The sequence below is a fragment of the Aethalodelphis obliquidens genome, unplaced genomic scaffold, assembly GCF_003676395.1.
Source record: "Aethalodelphis obliquidens isolate GAN/ISIS:26980383/991018 unplaced genomic scaffold, ASM367639v1 scaffold9, whole genome shotgun sequence".
Lineage (NCBI taxonomy): Eukaryota > Metazoa > Chordata > Mammalia > Artiodactyla > Delphinidae > Aethalodelphis > Aethalodelphis obliquidens.
Genome location: NW_020837953.1, coordinates 39,055,879 through 39,077,362, shown reverse-complemented (window position 1 = coordinate 39,077,362; position 21,484 = coordinate 39,055,879). Strand labels below are relative to the sequence as shown.

The window sequence follows — 21,484 nt, the reverse complement described above, 5'->3', positions numbered from 1 at the left end:
ACAGTTCCAGGACCTTCTGTGCAGAGAACCCTCTGCCACTGTCAGTTCAGGGCAATCTTTTCCTGAGGGGGTCAGTTGTTCTTGATGTCTGTCCAGCTCCTGAATGCAACCTCTTAGTCCGGGAGCAAATGAGCTGCAAACAAACATGTCAGGACGTGAAAGGCATGGCTACTTAAGGTGCAAGTGAGGCTGGAGCAGCGCTGAGAAGGGAGGGTCCGATGGAATTGCGGTGACTGCAGCCTCTGATGGGCTCTGATATCATTTACGGGTGAGAGAGGCTGCATGATGCTGACGGGATGACAGGCCTGGGGTAAGTGGGATGCCCTGAGGGGCCGCTTGGACATTTACCCAAGGCTTTGGGGTGACTGGCAGTCCCTTCCTAGTGGATGAAGGAGGATCCAGATGGCTATGATCCTGTGTAATGGGGTGGGATGCCAGAGGACTTCCTGAAGGAGGAAGAGGAGTGTCAGCAAGTTCACGGGAAAGAGTTGATCATGGCTCCCCTCAGGCAAGGAGCGGGCAAAGTCCCCTCTCAGCCTGGAAGCTTCCCCAAATCCGGAGACTGCACCTCTTTGTGCAGAGCTGTCTCCCACATCAGACTGAGAGCTCCCTTAGGGTTGGAGCTGTGTCTCCACCATCAGCCTGCCAATTCCCCTCAGACTAGGGAGTACTTGTGTGCCGTTAGACCAGCAGGTCCCGGAGGGCAGGTGCTGAATCTCCCCAGTCTGAGGATATGTCTCCCTCATCACTCTAGCATCAAGGAGAGGCCTTCCTTGCTCTCCTCTGGTGATCCCAGGCCTTCACCTCCCTGCAGGGCAGCACTGAGAAAGAAGAGAGGCTTCTCAGGAGGCAAAGACAGCCACGGACTTGGCAACTGTAATTTGCAAGTGACCTTAGGCAAGTCCCTTCCCCTCTCTGGAGCTCAGTTTCCCTCAACATAAACCAAGAGGCTCTCCAGCATTTCAGAAGCATGCTTCTGGCTCTCTGAACTCCTGCCACACACCTTCCAGAGGGCTCCATCTTGCAGCATCGGTCCCCATCCTCCACCCTCATGCATCTCCTCCTCAAGGACCCGCTCCCAGGCTGAGCCAGACAGCATCTTTGCTCTGGTGCTGCCTGCTGGCAGCTTCATTTCCCACCTCTTTGATCTCGGAGCATTCCTGGTGGCTGAATTACCAGCCCTGCAGGGAACCAGATTAAGAGATTCCAAACCCCCTCTCTCCCCTCACTCCCAAAGCTCAGGGAAGTGGCTCTTTGAAGACTTCAATTAACAAGAGAGAAAACAATTCTGAGATATCCGTCCCATTCACTTGGCTCGGTCTCTCATAATTATTTCTTCTCCAGCCCCAGATATTCTAGGAAGAATGGGCAGAGGATTGGGGGGAGCCACCCTGGATGACTCACATCCCCCAAGGTTCTGCCAACACATGGCATCTACGTCATCCCTCTCGGGGCAGCTGCGAGCCAGAGGGAGCCCTTTGTACCATAACTCAGATAGAGACACGTTAGCACTAGCACGCAGCTGGCTCCCAGTAGGTGGTCTGCAGAGGCAGGCCCTCTTCCCCAGGGAGACAGCCTGAACCAGGCGCCCCCTTGAGGTTGCTCAGTGCTCACCACTGACTAGAGACCAGATTTCTGACCATGACCATAGCCGCCCTAGAAACAGGCCAGGCTCAGTGAAAGCGGGCTTCCTGCCCTCCAGGCAGTCCCCACCACCAGAGAGGGAATCTCAGGCTCCTTCCTATCGGTGTCTATCAGAGATTTCAAAAAGAAAAAAACCACCTGAACCAGCGCCACTGAAGCTGTCAGTCACTGCTACTCACTCGCAGGCCATGTGTAATTTGATGCCATGGTATTTCTGCAAATTACATATTTTTCTCCCCCATCAAAGCTGCATTTTTGACTGCTGTAATATTTACCTAACCGTGCAAGTAATTTTCAGGCCTCACTTAGTGGACCAGTGGGGTGTAGAGGAAAGCAGGGATGGAGTGCACCTCAGACGGCAGGCCCAAAAGGAGCTAAAATATGGTGAGAAGGGGTCTTAACAACCCAGCTGAGCTCAGAGAGACCTTTCCTCTGCCTCACCTCATAGAGTTAGGGACAGAGGATGGACTTTCAGTGGCTCTCCACCAAGCGTCGTCTAACTGTTGCTTACATGCTTCTGATGATGGGGAGCTCACTACCCACTATAGCTAGCTACCCAGTCCATCTCTGAGTATCTCTGACAGTTAAAAAGTGCTATCTTGACACTGATGGACGCTGTCACCCTATAACCTCAATCTGTTTCATGGGTGACGTAGAGTTAAAGTGACCAACTCATCCCTACTTGCCCAGGACTTTCCCAGTGTTAGCACTGTATGTCCCACATCCAAGGCCTCCACTTAGGAAGACCAACTTGTGATTTGCTTGTGACTATCCAGGTGCAAAAACCAAAAGTCCTGCATCCTGGTAAGTCCCTCAATCCCAAGCAAACCTAGACAGTCGGCCACCTTACATAGAAAAGCTTCTGTCCACTTTCCTCCTCCACCAGACCCCCTTCCCGAGGCTCAAAGGCAGTCACGGTGACTCCAGGCACTGTGGGAGGTGGGAAATGACCAACCACGGGCAATAATGGCTGGCCCGGTCTCTAGAAGGAGCAGGATGGTGGAGGGACCGGGCAGTCTTTGGCTCAAACCCACCTGTGCCACTTCTCAGCTAGGTGGCCACCACCTCTCTGACCTACACAGAGATTGCTGTATCCTTGCTCACAGATGTGGAGAGGTTTCAAGGAGATCTGGTCTGGGAAACTCCAAGACCACGGTGGCTCCTGGCCGGCTCTCACTCGGAGAGTCGCTGCAATGGAGGAGGGCTTCTTTTTTTTTTTTTTTTTTTTTTTTTTTTTTTGAGGGGGGCTTTTTGAAAGGCTGGAGGGGCAAGGCTGGGAGGGGAGGTGGCCGATGAATGTACTCAAAGGCTCCCAGTAAGAGATGGGGCAACATGACTGGTGTTACAACTGGGTTCCAAGCCTGGCTCTGATGCTTCCTGGTTGTGTGACCTTGGACCAGTCGATTTACCTCTCATGGCCTCAGTTTCCTCATCTGTAAGGTGGGAATAGTAAGAGCCCCACTTCATAAGGTAGTTGGGAGCATCTGGTGAGAAAACACATATAAGGTACTTAGTACAACGTCTGGCACCGGGGAAGCTCTCAGGACATACTTTTATCATCACTGTGGTCATTACTGCTATCGTGTCACTGTTACATTGGTGCTGCTGACTCATTGCCTATATGACCATGACAGCCCCTTCTTGCCTTTTCTGGCTTTGAAATGAGTGATTCGGAAGGAACTGGATCTCTGATGGACTAAGCATGTCCCCTGTTTCTTGCCAGGGGCCTGGCTGCCCAGGGGCGGTGGGGGAAGGGGGCTTCCCAAGCCTTTCACAGCCTTGCTCACTGGACAAAAGAGGCATTTTAATTCAAAGTTGCCCAAGGTCTGAAAATCCTTTAGAATCTTCCCCATTTGGCCTTTAGACACGCATTAAAACTCCTCCTATGGCAGAGATATGCGGGAGGAAATAGATCAGGGGCCAAGCCTCTATCTACTTCATGCCTCAGTGGGAACCGCTGTCTCCCTCCATGACTGAGGAGCCTCTGGCCAGATCTTCCCGCCCCCATAGGCCCTACAATCCCTTCTCCACCAGCAGCCAGAGGGACCTTTTAAACAGGTAAATCAAGTCAGAGAATTCCCCTGCTTAAGACCCAACAACGCCTTCCCTTTGCAGCAATTCAACCTCCTTGCACCAGCTTTTAAGACCTTGTGTGATCTGGCTCGAGGTAGCTCTCTGGATTGAGGGCCCTCAGCTCTCCACCTTGCTCACTCCACTTCTGCCACATCAGCTGCCTTTCTCTTCTCTCACATAACAAGCTCCATATACCACCTCAGGGCCTTTGCAGGTGCTCTCACCTCTTCCTCCTGGAAAACGCCTTTCCAAGGCTGGTGCTTTATCATTTGGTTTTTTTTTTTTTTTTAATTTTTGTTGGAGTATAGTTGATGTACACTGTTGCATTAGTTTCAGGTGTACAGCAAAGTGAATCAGTTATACATATACATATATTCACTCTTGTTAATATTCTTTTCCCATATAGGCCATTACAGAGTACTGAATAGAGTTCCCTGTGCTGTGAAGTAGGTCCTTATTAGTTATCTATTATATATATAGTAGTGTGTGTATGTCAATCCCAATCTTCCAATTTATCCCTCCCCCACCTTACCCCCTGGTAGCCATAAGTTTGTTTTCTACATCTGTGGCTCTATTTCTGTTTTGTAAATAAGTTCATTTGTATCATTTTTTTAGGTTCCACGTGTAAGTGATATCATATGGTATTTGTCTTTCTCTGTCTGACTTACTTCACTCAGCGTGACAATCTCTAGGTCCGTCCTCATATGGGTTTTAGCCTCCTCTGGCCTTTTACTGAATCCCCAGGTCCCTCTCCAGCCCCTCACTTTCTGGTTCGTTTGCTTCATAGCAATGATCACTTGAAATCATCTTTCTCTTTTGATTTTCTATTTATTTGTGCACAATTGATCTCTCTTAGTACAACGCGTGCTCCCTGAGAGCAGGGGCCACGTGTCTTATGAAGGTGCTTAACACAGAGTAGTAACTATTGGCAACATCATCATTTCATCCTTGCCACAACCCTGGGAAGGAGGCAGCAGTATCCCCACTTTACAGATGAGAAGACCGAGGCTCAGAGAAGTTAATGAACAGTCTCAGTCTCTCAGTTAGTCAGTGGTCCAGCTGGGATTTGGACCCAAAATTGTTGGACTCCAAAGCCCACTGTTTTCTTTTTTTAATCACTCTGCCAGTGAAATCCTTGCTCTCTGGGGACAAGAAAACAAAATACAACAGATCTATAATGAAAAGCAAATGGGACTTTTTTTCGTTGTAATAACACCAAGTGTTTGTTCAAAGCCAGGTAAAGATTTTTTTTAATATACTGGGTGATTTTTATTGAACAGTTTCCTTGTAATAGGAACCAGCACCAGACTTTTCAATTTTCTCTCCCCCAGAGGAAATAAACCAGCCACCCCTCCGGCGCTGAGCCACTGTAGAGTGAGAACATCTACACACCCCTCATTGGGACTCATGACTCCAGCTGCCCATGGCATCCCTCCTGGCTCTGTTAGGACATCAGGGCTTAGTGCTAATTCCTAGGCATGGTTGAAATGGGCCCAGCCTGGGAGTTTGAATCTAGCTCCATCATTAATCTGTTGCTGTGTGTCTTAGAGCAAGTTGCTCAACCTCTCTGTTAAAGACACCTACCAGGTCCACCTCAAAGATGATTCAGGGGCTCAAGTGGCCCAACTAGAAAAAAAAAGTTGTCAGCATAAGGCCTTGCCTTTGTGTATTTTGTCATCACATTATTACACTAGGATTGGTGAAAAATGGTATTGAACAAATGATCCCAGCCCTGCCCTTCTGTAGGTTTTAGCCTAGGACTCCCACCTGGGTGTGTACCACAAAGCTCCATGAAGGCTGTAACCATGCCTTCCTGCTCACTACTGTAGCCCCTGTGCTCAGCACAAAACTTGCCTTTTAGCTCAGGCTCAATAAATAAACGTGTACAGGTGTGGTGTGGGTGAGGGCAAAAGAGGAGCAGCTGAGCTCTCCCTGGAGATGCTAGGAAAAGCTTTTGAGCTGAGTCATCAAGGATGAGCCGGAGGGGGCTTCCCTTCCCTGGTGGCGCAGTGGTTGGGAGTCCGCCTGCCGATGCGGGGGACGTGGGTTCGTGCCCCGGTCCGGGAGGATTCCATGTGCTGCCAAGCGGCTGGGCCCGTGGGCCATGGCCACTGAGCCTGCGCATCCGGGGCCTGTACTCCGCGGCGGGAGAGGCCGCAGCAGTGGGAGGCCCGCATACCGCAAAAAAAAAAAAAAAAAAAAAAAGAATGAACCAGAATCAGACAGGCAGACAGGGAGAAGAGGGGCTTACAGTCTAGACCAGGGGTTGCCTACCTATAGCTCATAGGCCATGTCCAGCCCACCATCTTTTTTTTTTTACAGAGTTTTATTGGAACACAACTGTGTCCTTTCATTCGTTTATAGATTGTCTGTGGCTGCTTTCACACTATAACATCAGGGCTGGTTAGTTGCAACACAGACTGTATAGCCTTCAAATCCTAAAATATTTACTATCAGAGAAAGTTCGCTGGGTCTTGATCAAGACAAGGAATCAGTCCCAGAGACTCTCGCTTGCTTGGAAATAGGATCGGCTACCTAACTTGTGTGGCCCGGGGCAAAATGAAAATATGGGGTCCTTCCTTCGAAAATGATTACAAATTTCAAGATGGCAACAGCAAGGCATTAAACCAAGAGTGAGACCTTCTCAGCACAGGGCCCCATATGACTGCATGGATGGCAGGCTGCAGAGCCAGCCCTGGGGTCAGTTAGAGGCCCCTCTCATGCTTTTTCTTGGAGAACTGCCCTGGGAGCAGAGTTATGGGGAGAAATCACAACCCAGGGCTCTATGATGGGGCTCAGAGTCTCCAAGTCCCAAGCTTCCCAGGAGGACCCATCTCAGGCGGGACCTACTCCACAGGGCAAGGGCGTGGAGGACAAGCCTTCCTTTCTCAGCTCCCCTGCACCCCCCTTTCACGGAGCCTGGTGGTGATGAAGAAGCAGAGATGGGCTCAGCTCTCTCTCCCCCATCAGCTGCATCTTGGTTATCAGACATGAGGCAGCTGTGGGAAGAAACATGACAGTTGAATGGGAGCCTCTCTGATGCCGCTGTTTCCCACACACTCATCTGAACTGTCTGGTGGGGGAGCAGTGGTGGGGTGAAGGGTGAGACCTTGCTGTATGCAGCTGTGGGTCAACCAGACAAGGAACAGGGTTTAATGGAAATTTGCCGAGCTAGGTAGCCACTCAAGTTTGGCTCCCTGGATTCCTGGTCCACTGGACACCTTCTCCCACCCCCTAGACCCAGTCTTACCTTCTCCATCCTTTGTGCCTGAAAGCTGACCTGTACCAGTAGCATCAATGGGCTTTCTTGCCGGCTGACTCCCAGTCGTATTTGGCTAATGGAAGGCACCTGCAAGAGATGGGGGTAGACAGGTGAAATTGAGAGGACAGTGTATTTATTCTCCAGCTCTTCCCTCCTGGTTCCCCGTGTCCCTCTACCTAAGTTCCTGTTGGGTGGCGTTTTCCTTCATCTGCCACTCTCTCAGGTGCAGGTAAAACTAGCACCCCTTTGCCCCTTTCCCTTTGCTCCTTAAAAAACTAGCAGCTCCCACTGGTCCCTGCCCCAGGTGCCACCACACATGCCTTGCTGGGATCCCTCAGCTCTGTTCACACCTTTGTAAATAAACCTGGTGTTGACCCCTCCTCATTTACCCTCTTTGCATGGACTATCTGTTTCCTGCTGGATCCCACCTGATCCGACCTCTTCCCCTGCACACCCAAATGTTGCTTCAATCAAAAAGAGGCTCCCACAATGCAATGGGGGTGGCACTGGCATTTCCTGTGTGTGCAGGTGGGGGCTGAGATGGAACTCCTCCTTGACAAGAGGAGAAGCATGCAGCTGTGGTTATTGCTGCATACAAATCGCACCGAAATGCAGCATCTTAAAACACCAGCTAGTTCATTACATCACGTGATTGTGTGGGTCTGGAATTCAAACAGAGCCAGGCTGGGTGATTCTGATGCTTTGAATGGCATCACCAGGGGTCACTGGGTCATGTTCAGTGTGGCGGCTGGTCTGGTCTGCAGGGGTCAAGGCAGCTTCACTCACGTGCAGGCAAGTCTGGGCTTTTGGGTCCCTCTCATTCTCCACGTGGTCTGTCCAGCACCATGGACAGAGACAGGGAGTGGATGTCTCCAGCCTCCTAAGGCTTGGGCATGGAAACTGGTATGCTTTGGCACTTTTGCGTATCCCGATGGCCAAAGCCATCACAGAACATGCCCCATTCAGAAGGAGAGAGCATAAACCCCTGTCTCTCAGCGCGGGAGTGTCAAAGAGTGTGGAGCCATCCTTAACCCTCTACACAACAATTATCCTTCCAACAACTGTCATCACCTTCTTCATTTGCTTAATGTTGGGCCCACAAGACCATTGTCTGAGGCCACATTCACCCTGAAGATTGTATTAATCTGATATACACTGAGGGTTTTATTTTTAATTAAATGACTTCGGACCCACATAGATTATCCATCTCAAACCGGTCCCATCCCTTCTCACTACCGGCCAGAGGCTCACACTTGGGCTTCTGCCTGGTTTCTGGGGCCTGTAACCCTGTGGTCCTAGATCAGCAAGCACAGGGAACAAGTTTAGTCCGATGAGCTCGTGCACTGGGACACAGATACACACAAATAACCCAGGCTTTTATATAACACAGCTCTCCCAGCCTTATTTCTAGGAGGGAATGCTGATTCAACAAATACTGAGACCTTATCTGTTAAGATTCCCAAGATGAAGCCAGCATGGTGTCGGGAAAGAGCCCTGCACTGGGAGAACAGGAGCCTGTGTTCTTGTCACTGCACTGCCTATGTGACCTTGAGCAGATCACCAGCCTCCCTGGGTTGCTGCTCCTGCATCGTTCAGGACAAGGAAAGGGCATAGTTTGGAGTCACCCTTAGTTTGAAGCCCAGCTCTGCAACTTGTCTTGGACGGGTCACTTCAACACTCTGGCCTCAGTTGCCTCCTCTGAAAACCGGGGTCGCAATGAGCATGCTACCAAGCTATTGTGAGGATAAAACACGGTGACGTGCAGATCACTTGTTTCCTAGCAGGCACTCCTGACTTCCTGTGCCTCCTTGGAGGTTTCAGAGCCCAAGACCCCAGTCTGAGCTGGGATCACTCACCTCCATGTCTAGCACAGGTAGGTGCTAGACACGTAGTAGGTGCTCAGAAAACACTTGTTGAAATGAACTGGCTGTTTGGCAAACAAAGCAGTAGCAAGAGAAATAAAAACATCCATCCATTAAAAAACCATGTATAAAAATGTTCTTAGCAGCTATATACATAGCAGAGCCCAACCAGAAACTATCCAGGTGTCTATTTAACAAGAGAACAGCTGAACAAACTGGTCTCATCTTCCAATAGAATACTACTCAGCGATAAAAAGGAGTGAGCTACGGGCACACACAACAGCAAGGGTGGATCCCAAAAAAGTTATGCTGGGAGAGAAGAGCCTTCACTACAAACTACCAACTGTATGATTCCACTTACATGAAATTCTAAAACAGGCCAAAAATGGTGGGAGAAAAATCAGAATAATAGTTGCCTTTGGGGGCAAGGATTGACTGGGCAGGGCAGAGGATCTTTCTGGAGTGATGGTGATGTCCTATATCATGAGAGAGGTTTGGGTTGCACAGGTAGACTCATTTGCCAAAGCTCATTGGGTAGTGCACTTACGATCTGTGCATTTCATTTTATGTAAATTTTACCAAAAGAGAATTAAAAATAAGTGTAACTCTGATTAATGATATGCGTGCTGAAGCATGTAGGAGTAAAGTGTACTGGTGTCTGCAACTTACTTTGAAATGCACCAAATAAATACAAGTGGATGGACGGATGGATAGAGGGAGAGAGCTATATGGTAAAGCAAACATGGTCAAGCTCATTGCAGAAGGTGGGTAGTAGGAATATGGATGTTTGCGTTAACATTCTTTGCACTTTTCTCTATGTTTGAAAGTGTTCATAGTTAAATGCTGGGGGAATAAAATACGATGCTGTTAAGACCCAGCTGGGGTAGTGGGGGGCGACAAGTGCAAGGTCACACAGTCTTTGACAAACATTAAGGCTGGTTTTCAGCAAAGTAGAAGTCAGTTGTGAAGACACAGTAGAAAAAGGATTGTATCCCCCGAGCTGAATCTGGACTGTGGGCACGTAGGCAAACGCAATCACTCTGTGACTCTGTGTCCGCATCTGCAAAATGCCCACGGGGGTGTTGCTGGGACTGAATGAGAAGCCAGAAGCATTGAACAAACATGACTTCGTAAGGAGCTGGCAGGAAGCAATTTGATCCTTTCCAAGCAGGCTGACCCCACCTCCTCACTGGGATTTCAGCTTAAATATGAAATTTAAGCTCCAGAAACGGGCTTCCCCTGGCCGCCTAATCTGCTGTGGTCCCCACCTCCTCCATCCATCACGCTGTTTTCATTGTCTGTAGGACACTTGTCCTGATCTGATGTGTTTCTTCCATATTCCTTAATTTGGTTTATTATCTGTCTCCTCCCACTAGAATGAGGTCTCCAGGAGAAGAGGGTCTTTGGCCTGTTCATGACTTTATCCCCTGCACCTAAAACAGTCTCTGGCACATAGTAGAGACACAGTGAATTCTTGTTGAAGGAAGAAATAAATGAGCAGGGATAAGCTCAGTGTCACCCCTCAGATCGCAGAATTATGCTACTCGGAGTTTGCCTGTTGCTAACACCACCTGCACGAAATAGCAGGAAGTGAATTTAGAGATAGCCGTCTCCGCCCCATTTAACAGATAAGAAAACTGAGGCTCAGAGAGAGAATGCAAGTTTCCCAGCATCCACTGCCACGTAGTGGCTGAGCCAAGAGGGGGCCCAGGCTCTTACTCTTTCTCTCCAGCAGGCTGCTGGGGCTGCCCAGGGCAGCTGCAGACGGACAGACAGTCAGGCTCCACTGGGCCGGCTGCCCGCATGCCGTGTGCTAATTACAGGGGGCAGGATGTGCCAGCCTAGCAGTGTTCGCTGGAGCGCCCCGCCCCCTGGGTAGCAGGTGGGCAGCCTGGCGCAGGCGGCTGATGGGTCATGTCCACTGGTCTGCTAGCGCCCAATCATGCTGACAGAAGGCTGGTCATCTGCAGCGCCTGCCGAGTGTGGAGGGCCTGCAGATTGGCACAGCGAGGTCCCTCCACACTACGGGCAGCCCCTCCTGACTGTGTCAGTCAGCCAGACTGGCAGAAGCTGGGCATCTGTCCCCACGATGAGCCCTTGCTGGATGCAACCTGTCCACACAGGTGTGCTCGCTGACAGGCAGCCCAGGGGGTGGCATGGGGACCGAGCGCTGAGCATGGCACTGCGGGACGCTGGGGTGTCACAGGTAGGGGATCACACACAGACACACAGATGCTGGGATCAGACAAGACTCAGCCACGCCCCCACCCACACCCACACCTGCCCAGCCAGCTTGGGGGATCCAAAAATCAAGTCACAGCCCTGAAAAGGAGGCTGGAAAAGTGATCTCTTCTCTCTGTTCCAAAGGCCTCTTCCCAAGCCAGACCTGCTTGCCCCTAGCTGTATTGTCCACACTGCAGATAAAGGGATCTTTTTGACCCTGGTGGGAGCTGTCACTCCCCTGCTTGAAGCCTTCAGTGGCTCCCCATCTCCCTCTGACAAAATAATATCAATAATAATATCTACTACGTCATATCTACCGTGCTAAGCATTTTAGAACTAATAAAATAGCACACAATTATAGAGCCTTTACTGTATTCCAGGCTCCTTTCTAAGCAATTTATGTGGAAGAACAAAAATCATCCTGCAGCCTATCACCCATGAGGTGGTAGTACTGCTATCCCCATTTTATAGATGAGAAAACTGAGGCAGGGAGATGTGAAGTGACTTGCCCAAGATCTTGAATTAGATTTGAACCTAGCATTCTGACTATCACTACCAAACCCAGACCCTTCACATGGGGTCCAGCTCCCATGGCCACACTCCGCATCCCAGCACCCCACAGAGCATCCCACAAAATCCATCTTGAAACTCCCCATCACTTTTCACCCATGCATGGCCTTTTCTCTTACTTTTGTCTGGCATCCTCTGTGTCTGGAGTGCCCTCCTGCGTCCTCTTGTCTGCCCTGCAAACTCCTCTCCCTCCTCCAAGGCACAGCTCAGTGTACCCTCTTCTGTGGGTACTGCCTGAGCTCTCCCTGGCAGAGCTCTCTATTTGTCTGCCCTGTGCCACTTCCATTCCACGCCGAGGAGCCCATGGCAGGCAAGCATGTGCTGCTGATGTTTCTTTCTGTGATTCCCCTGCCCTGCCCTTTCTAGGAGTTCCCTGATGGCCAGGACCTTGTCTGATACACCCTCTGTCCACAGGCCTGGCCACCAGGAGGTGCTGAACCAATGAACACACAAGTGAATGAATGAATGAATGAATGAGAAGTGTAGTCACTTGGGTTCGAGGAATGAAGGCTGAGGGCAGGTATGTCAGGGAGACATAAGGTGGTTGAAAAAGTTCCTCCCTCCTCCTCCATCCCTGCCCCACTTCTTCCAGAGCGTGGCAGGGGAGAGCTTTGGCCATACTGGGAAGAGCCCTGTCTTTGGGGTGACTACATGACCATGGGGCCCATCTCTAATGCTGGGAATCATTACCCGGAGGCATGGAACAGACAGCAGCGATTGGGGTGCCCTGACCCAAAGGCAGAGGACGGACAAGACATCCCCGGTGCTGCATCTGTACAGCACTTGATGGTGAACCTTGGTTTCTGGGGTCCCAAGCATCAGTGGGATGTGGTGCAAAGAGGAGGTGCTTTGGAGCCAAGGACCTGGCTCCCAGCCCTGTCACCTCCTTCCTGTGTGGCCCTGGGCCTGTCTCTCCCCTCACGGAAGGCCTTGGTTTGGCCTTCTGTAACGTGCAGGTTCTAGATGGGACGGTCAAGGGTCCCTCCCACGCTGAGTGGCCGAGCCTCGCAGGCGCCAAGGGTACGGCACCTGGGAAAGCTGTGCAGAGGCCTTGGTTGGGGGGGAGTCCACGGGAGTTAGGGCAGTGTCTCTCCATTTTGATCCCCAACGCCTGCATTCAACTGACTCCATGCAGCTTGTTAAAAATCCCCAATCCGGACTCCACCCAAGACTCACTGCATTTGAACCTCTGGGATGGGCTTCCAGAGAAATTGACATTTTCAAATCCTACTCCCACCTGGCTAGGTGATTCTGCTGTGCACAGAAGTCTGAGTGTCTAGCATCTATCCAGGTCCTTCCAGTCTCCCCTGCTTCTTGCCTGCCAGCCCCTGCAGTGTGGGTTTTGGGGGGTACACAGGAGATGGCGAGGGAGGTCTCAGAGCATCCTGTGTCTGGTGGAGTCTGGGGGCTCAGGTGGTTGGGTCCTGACTGTGGTTTTGCATTTGACTGGTGGGAGCCTGCCCCGGGGGTGGACAGTGGCAAGAAGGCAGCGTTGGCGTGATGGTGTCTCCCAGCCTGGCATTTCTCAGACACATGCCCCCCCACACCCACCCCAGCTGATGTCCCCTATCCCCCGGCCCAGAGCAGGGAACAGGGTGTGTAAACTGGGCTTACTCCGTGGGTACAGGCATCATTCACACACACACACGTGCACACACACCATGAATCCACAACTGACACACAACCTTGATTGTGCACACACACACACGTGCACACACACAACCTTTCTTGTACACACACAAACCCTCATGTTCTTCCCTAAACATCTAGAACTACACTAAACGTTCTCACCATCACTTTGCTTTACACGCACACACATGCATCCTTATATGTAGCCTAGAGGCATGTAGATTTGTCCACTCGCCCTGCTGACAGATGTCCATCCCCAAAGCCCCTGGACACAGGCTTTCTTATTTGCACTCATGCTTAGCCACATGAGCTGGCCGCCAGCAGCCCCTGGGACCCCCTTGTGTTCACTCCCGTTGCACACGCACCTCCTCCTACTTGCATAGGCTCTGCCCATGTGTGTGCCCACAAAGCCAGCCGCCGCGTCTCTGCCTGCCATTCTTACCAGCCCCCGGGCCCCCGGGCCGCCCCACACCTCATCCCTGAGCTGCTGTCTGCCTTTGCACGGTAACCAGATGAGACAAGCAATTTATGACACCAGCTGTCCCTGTTAAAAACCGGATCTCACACACACACACGAGGGGAAGCCAATTACCCAGAGCCCAGCCCTGCCAGGAGCCAGGACTCACAAGGGAGATGGAGTGGGGGTGGAATGTGGCCACCCAGCGTGGTGAGTGGCACCTGACTTGAGGATTCCCAGCCCTCCCTGCTATCCCTGCGAATCCGGCGTCCTCCTCCCCCAGGGTCCAGGGGAGCCTGCCCTCTCCTCTCTGTGGCTGCTCCCCTGGCCCAGCTCCCGGGCCCAGGAGATGCAGAAGCAGACTCAGGGTGGAGAACAGGCGGGCAGGGAGTCTAGAGGAAGAGTGGTCCAGGGTCACCATGGCAACAAGGAAGGCAGGAACCCCGTGCCCCTCCTGCTACTCAGTAAGCCAGGGGGAGGCTGCATCACTGTCCCCTCTTCCTCTCCATTTTTATTCTCCTTGCTCCTCTCTGAGCAGGTGTCCTGCACCCTGCCGTGGTTTCCCTCTGCCTAGAATACCTGCTCCCTTCCTGGCCTCAACCCAATACTTCATCCACTCTACTGCCTGGGCCACTTCCACTCTGGACCTCGGAATCAGACCCGGGTTCAAAATCTTCACTCCTCCACTGACAGACTGGGCAGCCTGAGTGAGTGGCAGCCCTTCAGCGGCTTCAGTTTTTGCATCTATAGAAGGCATGTTCATTTCTGTACAAATATTGACGGACAGCCCCCTCTGTAGCCGGCTGTCCTGGGAGTGGTGGATACAACATTGAACACAGCAAAGTCGCAGCCCTCCTGGGCTTCAGGTTCTGCTGGAGGAGTTGGAAGACACCCATCTCAGACGTTTAAGTGAGATGATTATGTTTCTTCACCGTCTCACCTGCTGTGTCCATGGCTGCCCTCCTGGAATCGAACACACCTCATGAAAGGAACTCAATCAATAAGCGAACGCGTGAATGCACAAATGGCTCGAGCCCTGTGCTGAGGCTGACTCCAGCTAAGCCTTTCTCTAGCGCTAGTTGATCTCTGCACTGGGCCTCGGAGGGAGCTTTCTCAGCGTAATTCCTGAGTGGTTGGAGGGAGACACATCTAAGTAGACTTTAGAACATTCCTTCCTTCGCTGACTTGTTGATTCACGACACAAACGTACATTATAAGGACAGACTGTGTGCCAATCCCATGCTAGGCACTCGGGGTTGAGTGAGGTGGGGAAGAGACTTCTAGGTGACGATTGCATGGCAGAAGTTTTTAGATATGCTTACCACATTTTACAGGAAGCTTTCACATATATTTGGGTTTTTAAAAAGTGTTGCTAACCACTCTGGGGCATGGGTCCGATGAACACTTTGCAGATGAGGAAACCGAGACTCCAAGACTATCAGTGACTTGCTTGAGAACACAGAGCCAGGAAGTGACAGCCCCAAGGAGGAACTGAGCCTCTGCACACTTGGCCCAGCATTCTAGCCACCATGCATCACTTTCAGTGTCCCTTTCCCTACAGCTACAACTCTATAAGGCAGCCATGGCTCTTGCCCATTTTGCAAAATTAATTGATTAATTAATTTATGGCTGCGTTGGGTCTTCGTTGCTGCGTGCGGGCTTTCTCTAGTTGTGGCGAGCGGGGGCTACTCTTCGTTGCGGTGCGCAGGCTTCTCATTGCGGTGGCTTCTGTTGTTGCGGAGCGTGGGCTCCAGGCGCACGGGCTCAGTAGTTGCGGCACACGGGCTCAGTAGTTGTGGCACATGGGTTTAGTTGCTCCGCAGCATGTGGGATCTTCCCGGACCAGGGCTCCAACCCGTGTCCCCTGCATTGGCAGGCGGATTCCTAACCACTGTGCCACCAGGGAAGCCCGCTCTTGCCCATTTTAATAGCCTGGGAGCCGCCTGGAACCTGCCGGTGCTGGGATTTGAACCTGGGCTGGCCTGACTCTGGAGCCCAGGCGCCATCGCTCCTCCATGTCTAATCAGTTCATTAAAAACCCTCCTTGCAAACTCTCCCTCTCACTGCCCAGCCACAGAAACCTCAGCTGTTCCATTTCCAGGAGATCAAATTCCTTCCCGGCTGGAGAGGAGTTGGGATGTTGTAGGCAGGCAATTTAAACAGCTCCAGCAAAGTACACCAGCAGTTTTCACTCTCTGCCACTATTACACTTTCCAGCCGCGGTGGGATTGGCCCACAAGTGGGATATCAAGTTTATTACAGCTATTTCCAACCTATAAATGGTTTTGTGGAACACAAAGAGAAGGAGGTTGGGGGGTGGGGGAGCTGATTTTTACCCCCTTCTTTTTTTTTCTCTTCCGGGTGAGGGCATCCAGAGACATTGGGAGGAGGCTAGAGTTGGAGACTTATTTGTTTTTCAGATGGAAAACCCTGGTCGGCCCCCGCGGGCTCTCACGCTGCTGGCAGGACTCAGTCCGTTTGCCACGCTTTGGTGGCTCCGCCTGAAAATCAACCCAGCCTGGCCGAAGCCAGATTCGCTGGTCGGGGACAGCCGGCGCCCTGGGACACGGTCGGGCAGGCTCGGGACCCGTGGGCAGCTGTTGAGCCTTGGCTGGGCAAACCGAGCGTGAATAAGTGTGGCCTCTAGGGCCAGCTGTTGTAGAATCAGAACATTTGGGCATTCGGGGTAGAAATGGCCCTCAGAGGTCACCCTGCCCCACGTCTCTTCATTGAGCATTTAGGGCAACTGACGCCTGGAGAAGGGAGACGTGCAGAGAGATTTAGAACCCAGGTCTCCGTCCAGTGTAGCTGATCAGTCAGGGACTGGATACTGACCAGGGTTCTTGACCTCCCCAATAAATAGAAATTGACTAGAGGCCAGACAAGAAATTCAGGCAAGGCTTTACTGGGGCCCCTGCTGAAGCAGGGGGTAGCGAGAACAAGTAAAGGGTTCCCTTGCTCGCTTGCCGAGCTGGGGGGCAAGCTGGTTCCTTAGATGGGGTGAGGGTAGGGGTGTGTCCAGAGAGGTGGCTTAGGTGTTCTGCCCCAGTCCCCTTGTGGTGTTTTGTGTGCAGGGGGCATGCGCAGTACACTGCTTTTGCCCTGACACCCAGTTTTTGCTCCCGGCTCTTCAGAAGTGGTAGATAGGTTTTTTTTTTTGGTCTTTTTGTATCTTTTGGTCCAGAATTTACCCCAACTGTGCATGCATTCAGTTATTTTTAGTCCCATATAGTTTCTTTGTATTTGGTTGCTTGAGGAGAAACTTGTCTAGGTACAAGCACTGCAGCAAAGGGCCCAGGTCCCAGCCTGTCTCAGAATGACCTCCGAGAAAAAATACCTCAGATCCGTGCTGGTTCCTTCTGGGGCATCACTGCACGGATGGTGCCTCCACCTTCCCCACTGGGCCTGGTCCTGTTGGGAAGCCCCATGAAACGGGCGTGGGCACAGAAGGCTGTTCTGGGGGCAGGTCTGTGTTGTAGGAATGGCTTCTCTTTTTCCTTGTGGTGCCCCAGCGCCTGGAATGTGGTAAGGGTTCAACTCACTCTAACAAATAGTTACTGAGTAAGAACCAGGTGCCCAACTCTGGGGGCAGAGCTTGAACAGGGCAGATAAAGACCCTGCCCTCATAGAGCTTATGTTCTAGAAGTAGCTCACATTCAAGCCCTGTTGATTGACTCACTAAAAATCTGTTGAATGAATGAATGAGTGAATGAACACACAAGCACATCTCCCTCTGGGGAAGGGAAAACACACACATCTTTGGCTCTCCAACATCACCTTGACTGCCCCCACTAGCTTTGTCATTCTCTGTCTGCCCTGATCTCCTGGTCCCAACCCACTATGGGCACCGCGGGACTGTCTTGGAGCCCCCGAGACTAGCCTGCCACCATGTCCTTGTTCTGAGCCTCCTCGAGCTCCCTCTTTGGGCTGATAGAATGATATAATAATTCAGCAAGCTCCTGGGCCTCTGCTTTCCCCACACACAACCCCCAGCCCTCCAGTTCTCAGTTGCCCACACTGGTTTCTGGCTCCTCCCACCCGCCTCCCTCCCCAGAAACGGACCCCCTTCTTTCATATACTGATGTTTTGCATCCTCTGGCTTTTCAGCAAGAGATACTCTGCTCTCCAGCCCTGAAGAGTGAGAAGGGACACAGAAAAAGAGGTGGTTCAGAGAAGTGTTAGTATTCATAAAAATAGCTGTCTCCACTGAGCATTGACCACACGCTGGGTGATCTTTCCAAGCCTTGTCTCGTTTAATCCTCCCAAGAAGATAGGTTGAGTTGTCCCCATTTTACAGATGAGGAAACTGAGGCTTAGAGAGGTGAAATAGCTTGCTCAAAAGCACAAAGTAGTAACCAAAACTCAAGAATTCGACTGGGGTATGGGAAATCAGTATTGCTTCTTGCTCAAAAGCCTCCCATAGGCAGGGAGAAGCAGCCTGAGACTAGATACCCCCTGAAAAGGGCCCGCCTCCTCCAGGAAGACTCCTGTGATCACCTCCCCCAAAGGAATTCTTGGCTCCTCCATGAGCCTCAGATGACGCTTGGCAAATACCTGTTGCTACAGCCATGATCTCCCAGACTTTGGCCTCTCACTTAACTGTGAGTGGTGTTATCTCCCCCACCAGCCTGTGAATAAGCTCGTGATGGGCGGCAACAGTGTCTGAAATTCATTTCTTTCTCTCCGATGGGGACTAGGACTGTGCCTGTGCGTCTTAGGCCTGGCGACATGTTTCTAGAACTAAAGAGAAGGTGTCTTGCAGCATCTTCTCAGGCTTACACCATGCCCTCTGCCCACTGCCTGTGATTAGCCCCACCCCCTCCCAGCCTCTGTCTTGAGGGGTTCAAACCTCCAAGAACTGCAGAATAACCTCCTTGCAAATAACCACTTGCCCACTGGCCTGGGGCCTGAGAGCGAATTTGGAGTCTGTTACTTTCCTTTACCTTCCCTGAGGCTGAGGGAGGTCTGAGAGCCAGCTGCAGGGAGCTGGGACCGTGGATGCCTTGACTGGAAGGAGATCAGTGCTTGTCTCCGGCTGCCCGAGGCCAGTTTAACCACAGCAGCCAGACGCGGGCCCCAGAGAAAAAGATGTAAATAAAACCAAAGTAAAACTAGGTGCGTCCTTGAAACGCCCCTGTCCCTGGGCCTGAAACAGCGATTTACGATTCAGATAATTCTTCGGTGCTTTATCTGGGGTGTGTGGGTATGTGTTGAGTACGTGTGGGGTGTGGGTGTATTTTCCCACTAATAAAAACCTCAGTCCCGGAGAATAAATTTGAGGAGACAGTTTTACTGACAGATTTTTTTTTCCTCCTTTGTATAATAAAAAAAAAAAAAAAAAAAATGGAGTGAAATTTGAAATTGGGACGATAAGGGCTGCCGCATTTTAGGAGGAGATAAAAAAGCAGTACCTGAAGGGAGGCGAGGCTGCAAGTCAAACAGGCAGGATGCCTTCCACTTTTACGACTTTAGGAGAAGATTACTCAAACCTCCGCCGGGCTTCTGGCATCCTGCCTCCTGATGAGGCAGCCGCTGAGTGTAGAGAGAGAGGCCCCGAGAGGCGCTTAGCTCATCCTCAGCCCTTTCAGCCTAGTGGCTGGGATGTGAACCCTGGTCTGGGAGCCAGAGCTCTGCCAAGAGCCCCGTTGTGGGACCTCGGATGAATCACTTTGCCTCGCCAAGCCTCAGTTTCTTCATCTGCAAAATGGGAGATTACTGTCTATTCTGCTCTATACAAAGAGATGCGCTTCAAGCAGATTTCTCAGCCTTGGTGTTGTTGACATTTGGAGCCAGAGAATTCTTTGGGGGCCTGTGCATCGTAGGATGGTCATAGCATCCCTGGCCTTTGCCTGGTAGATACGAGGACCACGTCTTGCCCCTGAGTTGTGACAACCAAAACTGGCTCCCGACATTGTCAAATGTCCCCGTGAGGAGGAGGGGGCAAAATTGTCCCCCAGTTCAGGGGCCTGGGTTACAGGTACTTTGCTCTTCTTCCTCAGGCTTCCTCCATTCTCATCATCCCCTGTTTGGGAAACCGGTGAGAGGCAATGTGAGAGGACCAGAGGATGAGATGTCTTGCCTTCTGACGGCACCCACGCACAGTCAGAAAAGCGCAGAGCCCTCAGAGAGGGAACAAGTGAAGTGTGTGAGCGGTGCATGAGCCTGCTGGAGACACAGAGGTGTGAGCTCGGCAAGGAGACACCGTGTAGTGGGAAGTCCCACCACTGATCCCTCTCAGGGTCCTGGAGCTAGTGAATGTGTTGTCATCACTCTAACCCTCACCAGCCGGGGCTCCCTGGGGACCCCGGTACTAATAGAGGTCTCCTACGCATGGCACACAGCTGGCACTCAATAAATGCTGGCTGGAGCGCACTGAATCTGTGTTCCCTAAACCAGCAGCACTACCACCTTGGCCAGACAGATGTGGTCCAAGTCAGCTGGGGTCCAGATGTGCCCAAAGGAGGCCAGCTGCCCCAGGGCCAGTCCTCCCAAGAAGGTGGCAGACCCACCTCCAGGGCCGCCTTTGCTGGGCTGGGGAAGCACCTTTCGGCATCTCGAGCCCTCCCCCAAGCCCCTTGGAGAAACCCTATCCCAGCATCTCCCCCCTCCGCCAAGCCCCTTGGAGAAACCCCATCCCAGCATCTCCCCCCTCCCCCAAGCCCCTTGGAGAAACCCCACCCCCAGCCCCCTCTCCTGCCTGCAGCACACAGCCACAGGGAGTTAATTCCACTTCTTCAGGAAGCGGAGGCCTCCCTGTTGCAGGCTGTTAGCGAGGCTGCAACTCCATAATAGAGTTGCTGAGACAAGCGGAAAACTGCAGCGGAGTAAACAGATAAATAATTGAAACAGTGACAACACATACCTTGCTGCTTTGTGGAGTAACACTTTCATTAGCGGGAGGCAGCACAGCAGCGGGGATGGGGATGCGGACAGGCGGCAGGTGGGATTAGGGCACACTTTGGTCTGGCTTTTAATCAGCTGTGAACAGCTGGGCACCTGTGCAGCCTTTGTCTTCCAGCGTGGGCTTTATTACCACCTCCTGAGAGCCCCTGCCTTCTCGGGGCCTCCTTCATATTCCTATGTGAAACGGGGACTTCCTGACACCCCTCCTGGCCTGTCCCAAGGGCAGCCAGAGGCAGGCAAGTCCCCCACACTGTCCTCTTCTCTCCATCGCTGGTGTCAGTAGACTCGGTTCTCCCTAGCCACCCCAGGTTCCCCTGTCTCCAGACAAGTCCCTTCAATCTCTTCTAAGGCCAGAGGGAGCTTGTAAATAGAATCTGAAACTCTGCACCTCCTTGGCCTTCGGGGGAGTTGAGTATCTTTGCCCGTCAGGCGCTCCCTGATGTGGCTCCCATTTCACTCCTCGGAGTCTACTCTCTTCACTTCCTGTCTGCCCCAGGCACTCTGAACACAGTCTCCTTTCACTGAGCACAGATGCTTCTTTCCCACCCCAGGGCCTTTGCTCCTGCTGTCCCTTCTGCCTAGAAAGCACTCCCTCCATTTACTAGGCTGGTTCCTACTCTTCCTTCAGAAGACAACTTACGCACTGCTTCCTGCAGGAAGCCCTCCATGATTACCCTATCCCCAGGATGGGACCTCCCCCTCCTCTGGGCTCCCTAGCTATTCTGGTCTTCTCCCTTGAAGAATTTATTGGAAACCATTGCAGTTTAGCTTGTTTGAATCCGTATGAGATCTTGGTACAGGTGCCTGCCCTTGGCCCCATTTCTTCTCTCTTTCTATCCAGCCTGCTCCCCCATTCCCTCT

General features: G+C 51.8%; 1 protein-coding gene across 1 annotated transcript in view; it reads left to right on the top strand.

Moving 5' to 3' along the window:
* Positions 1 to 21,484, top strand: part of IGSF21 (immunoglobin superfamily member 21) — a 160,190-nt gene that overhangs the window by 57,737 nt on the left and 80,969 nt on the right. The gene's annotated exons all lie outside the window — the stretch shown is intronic.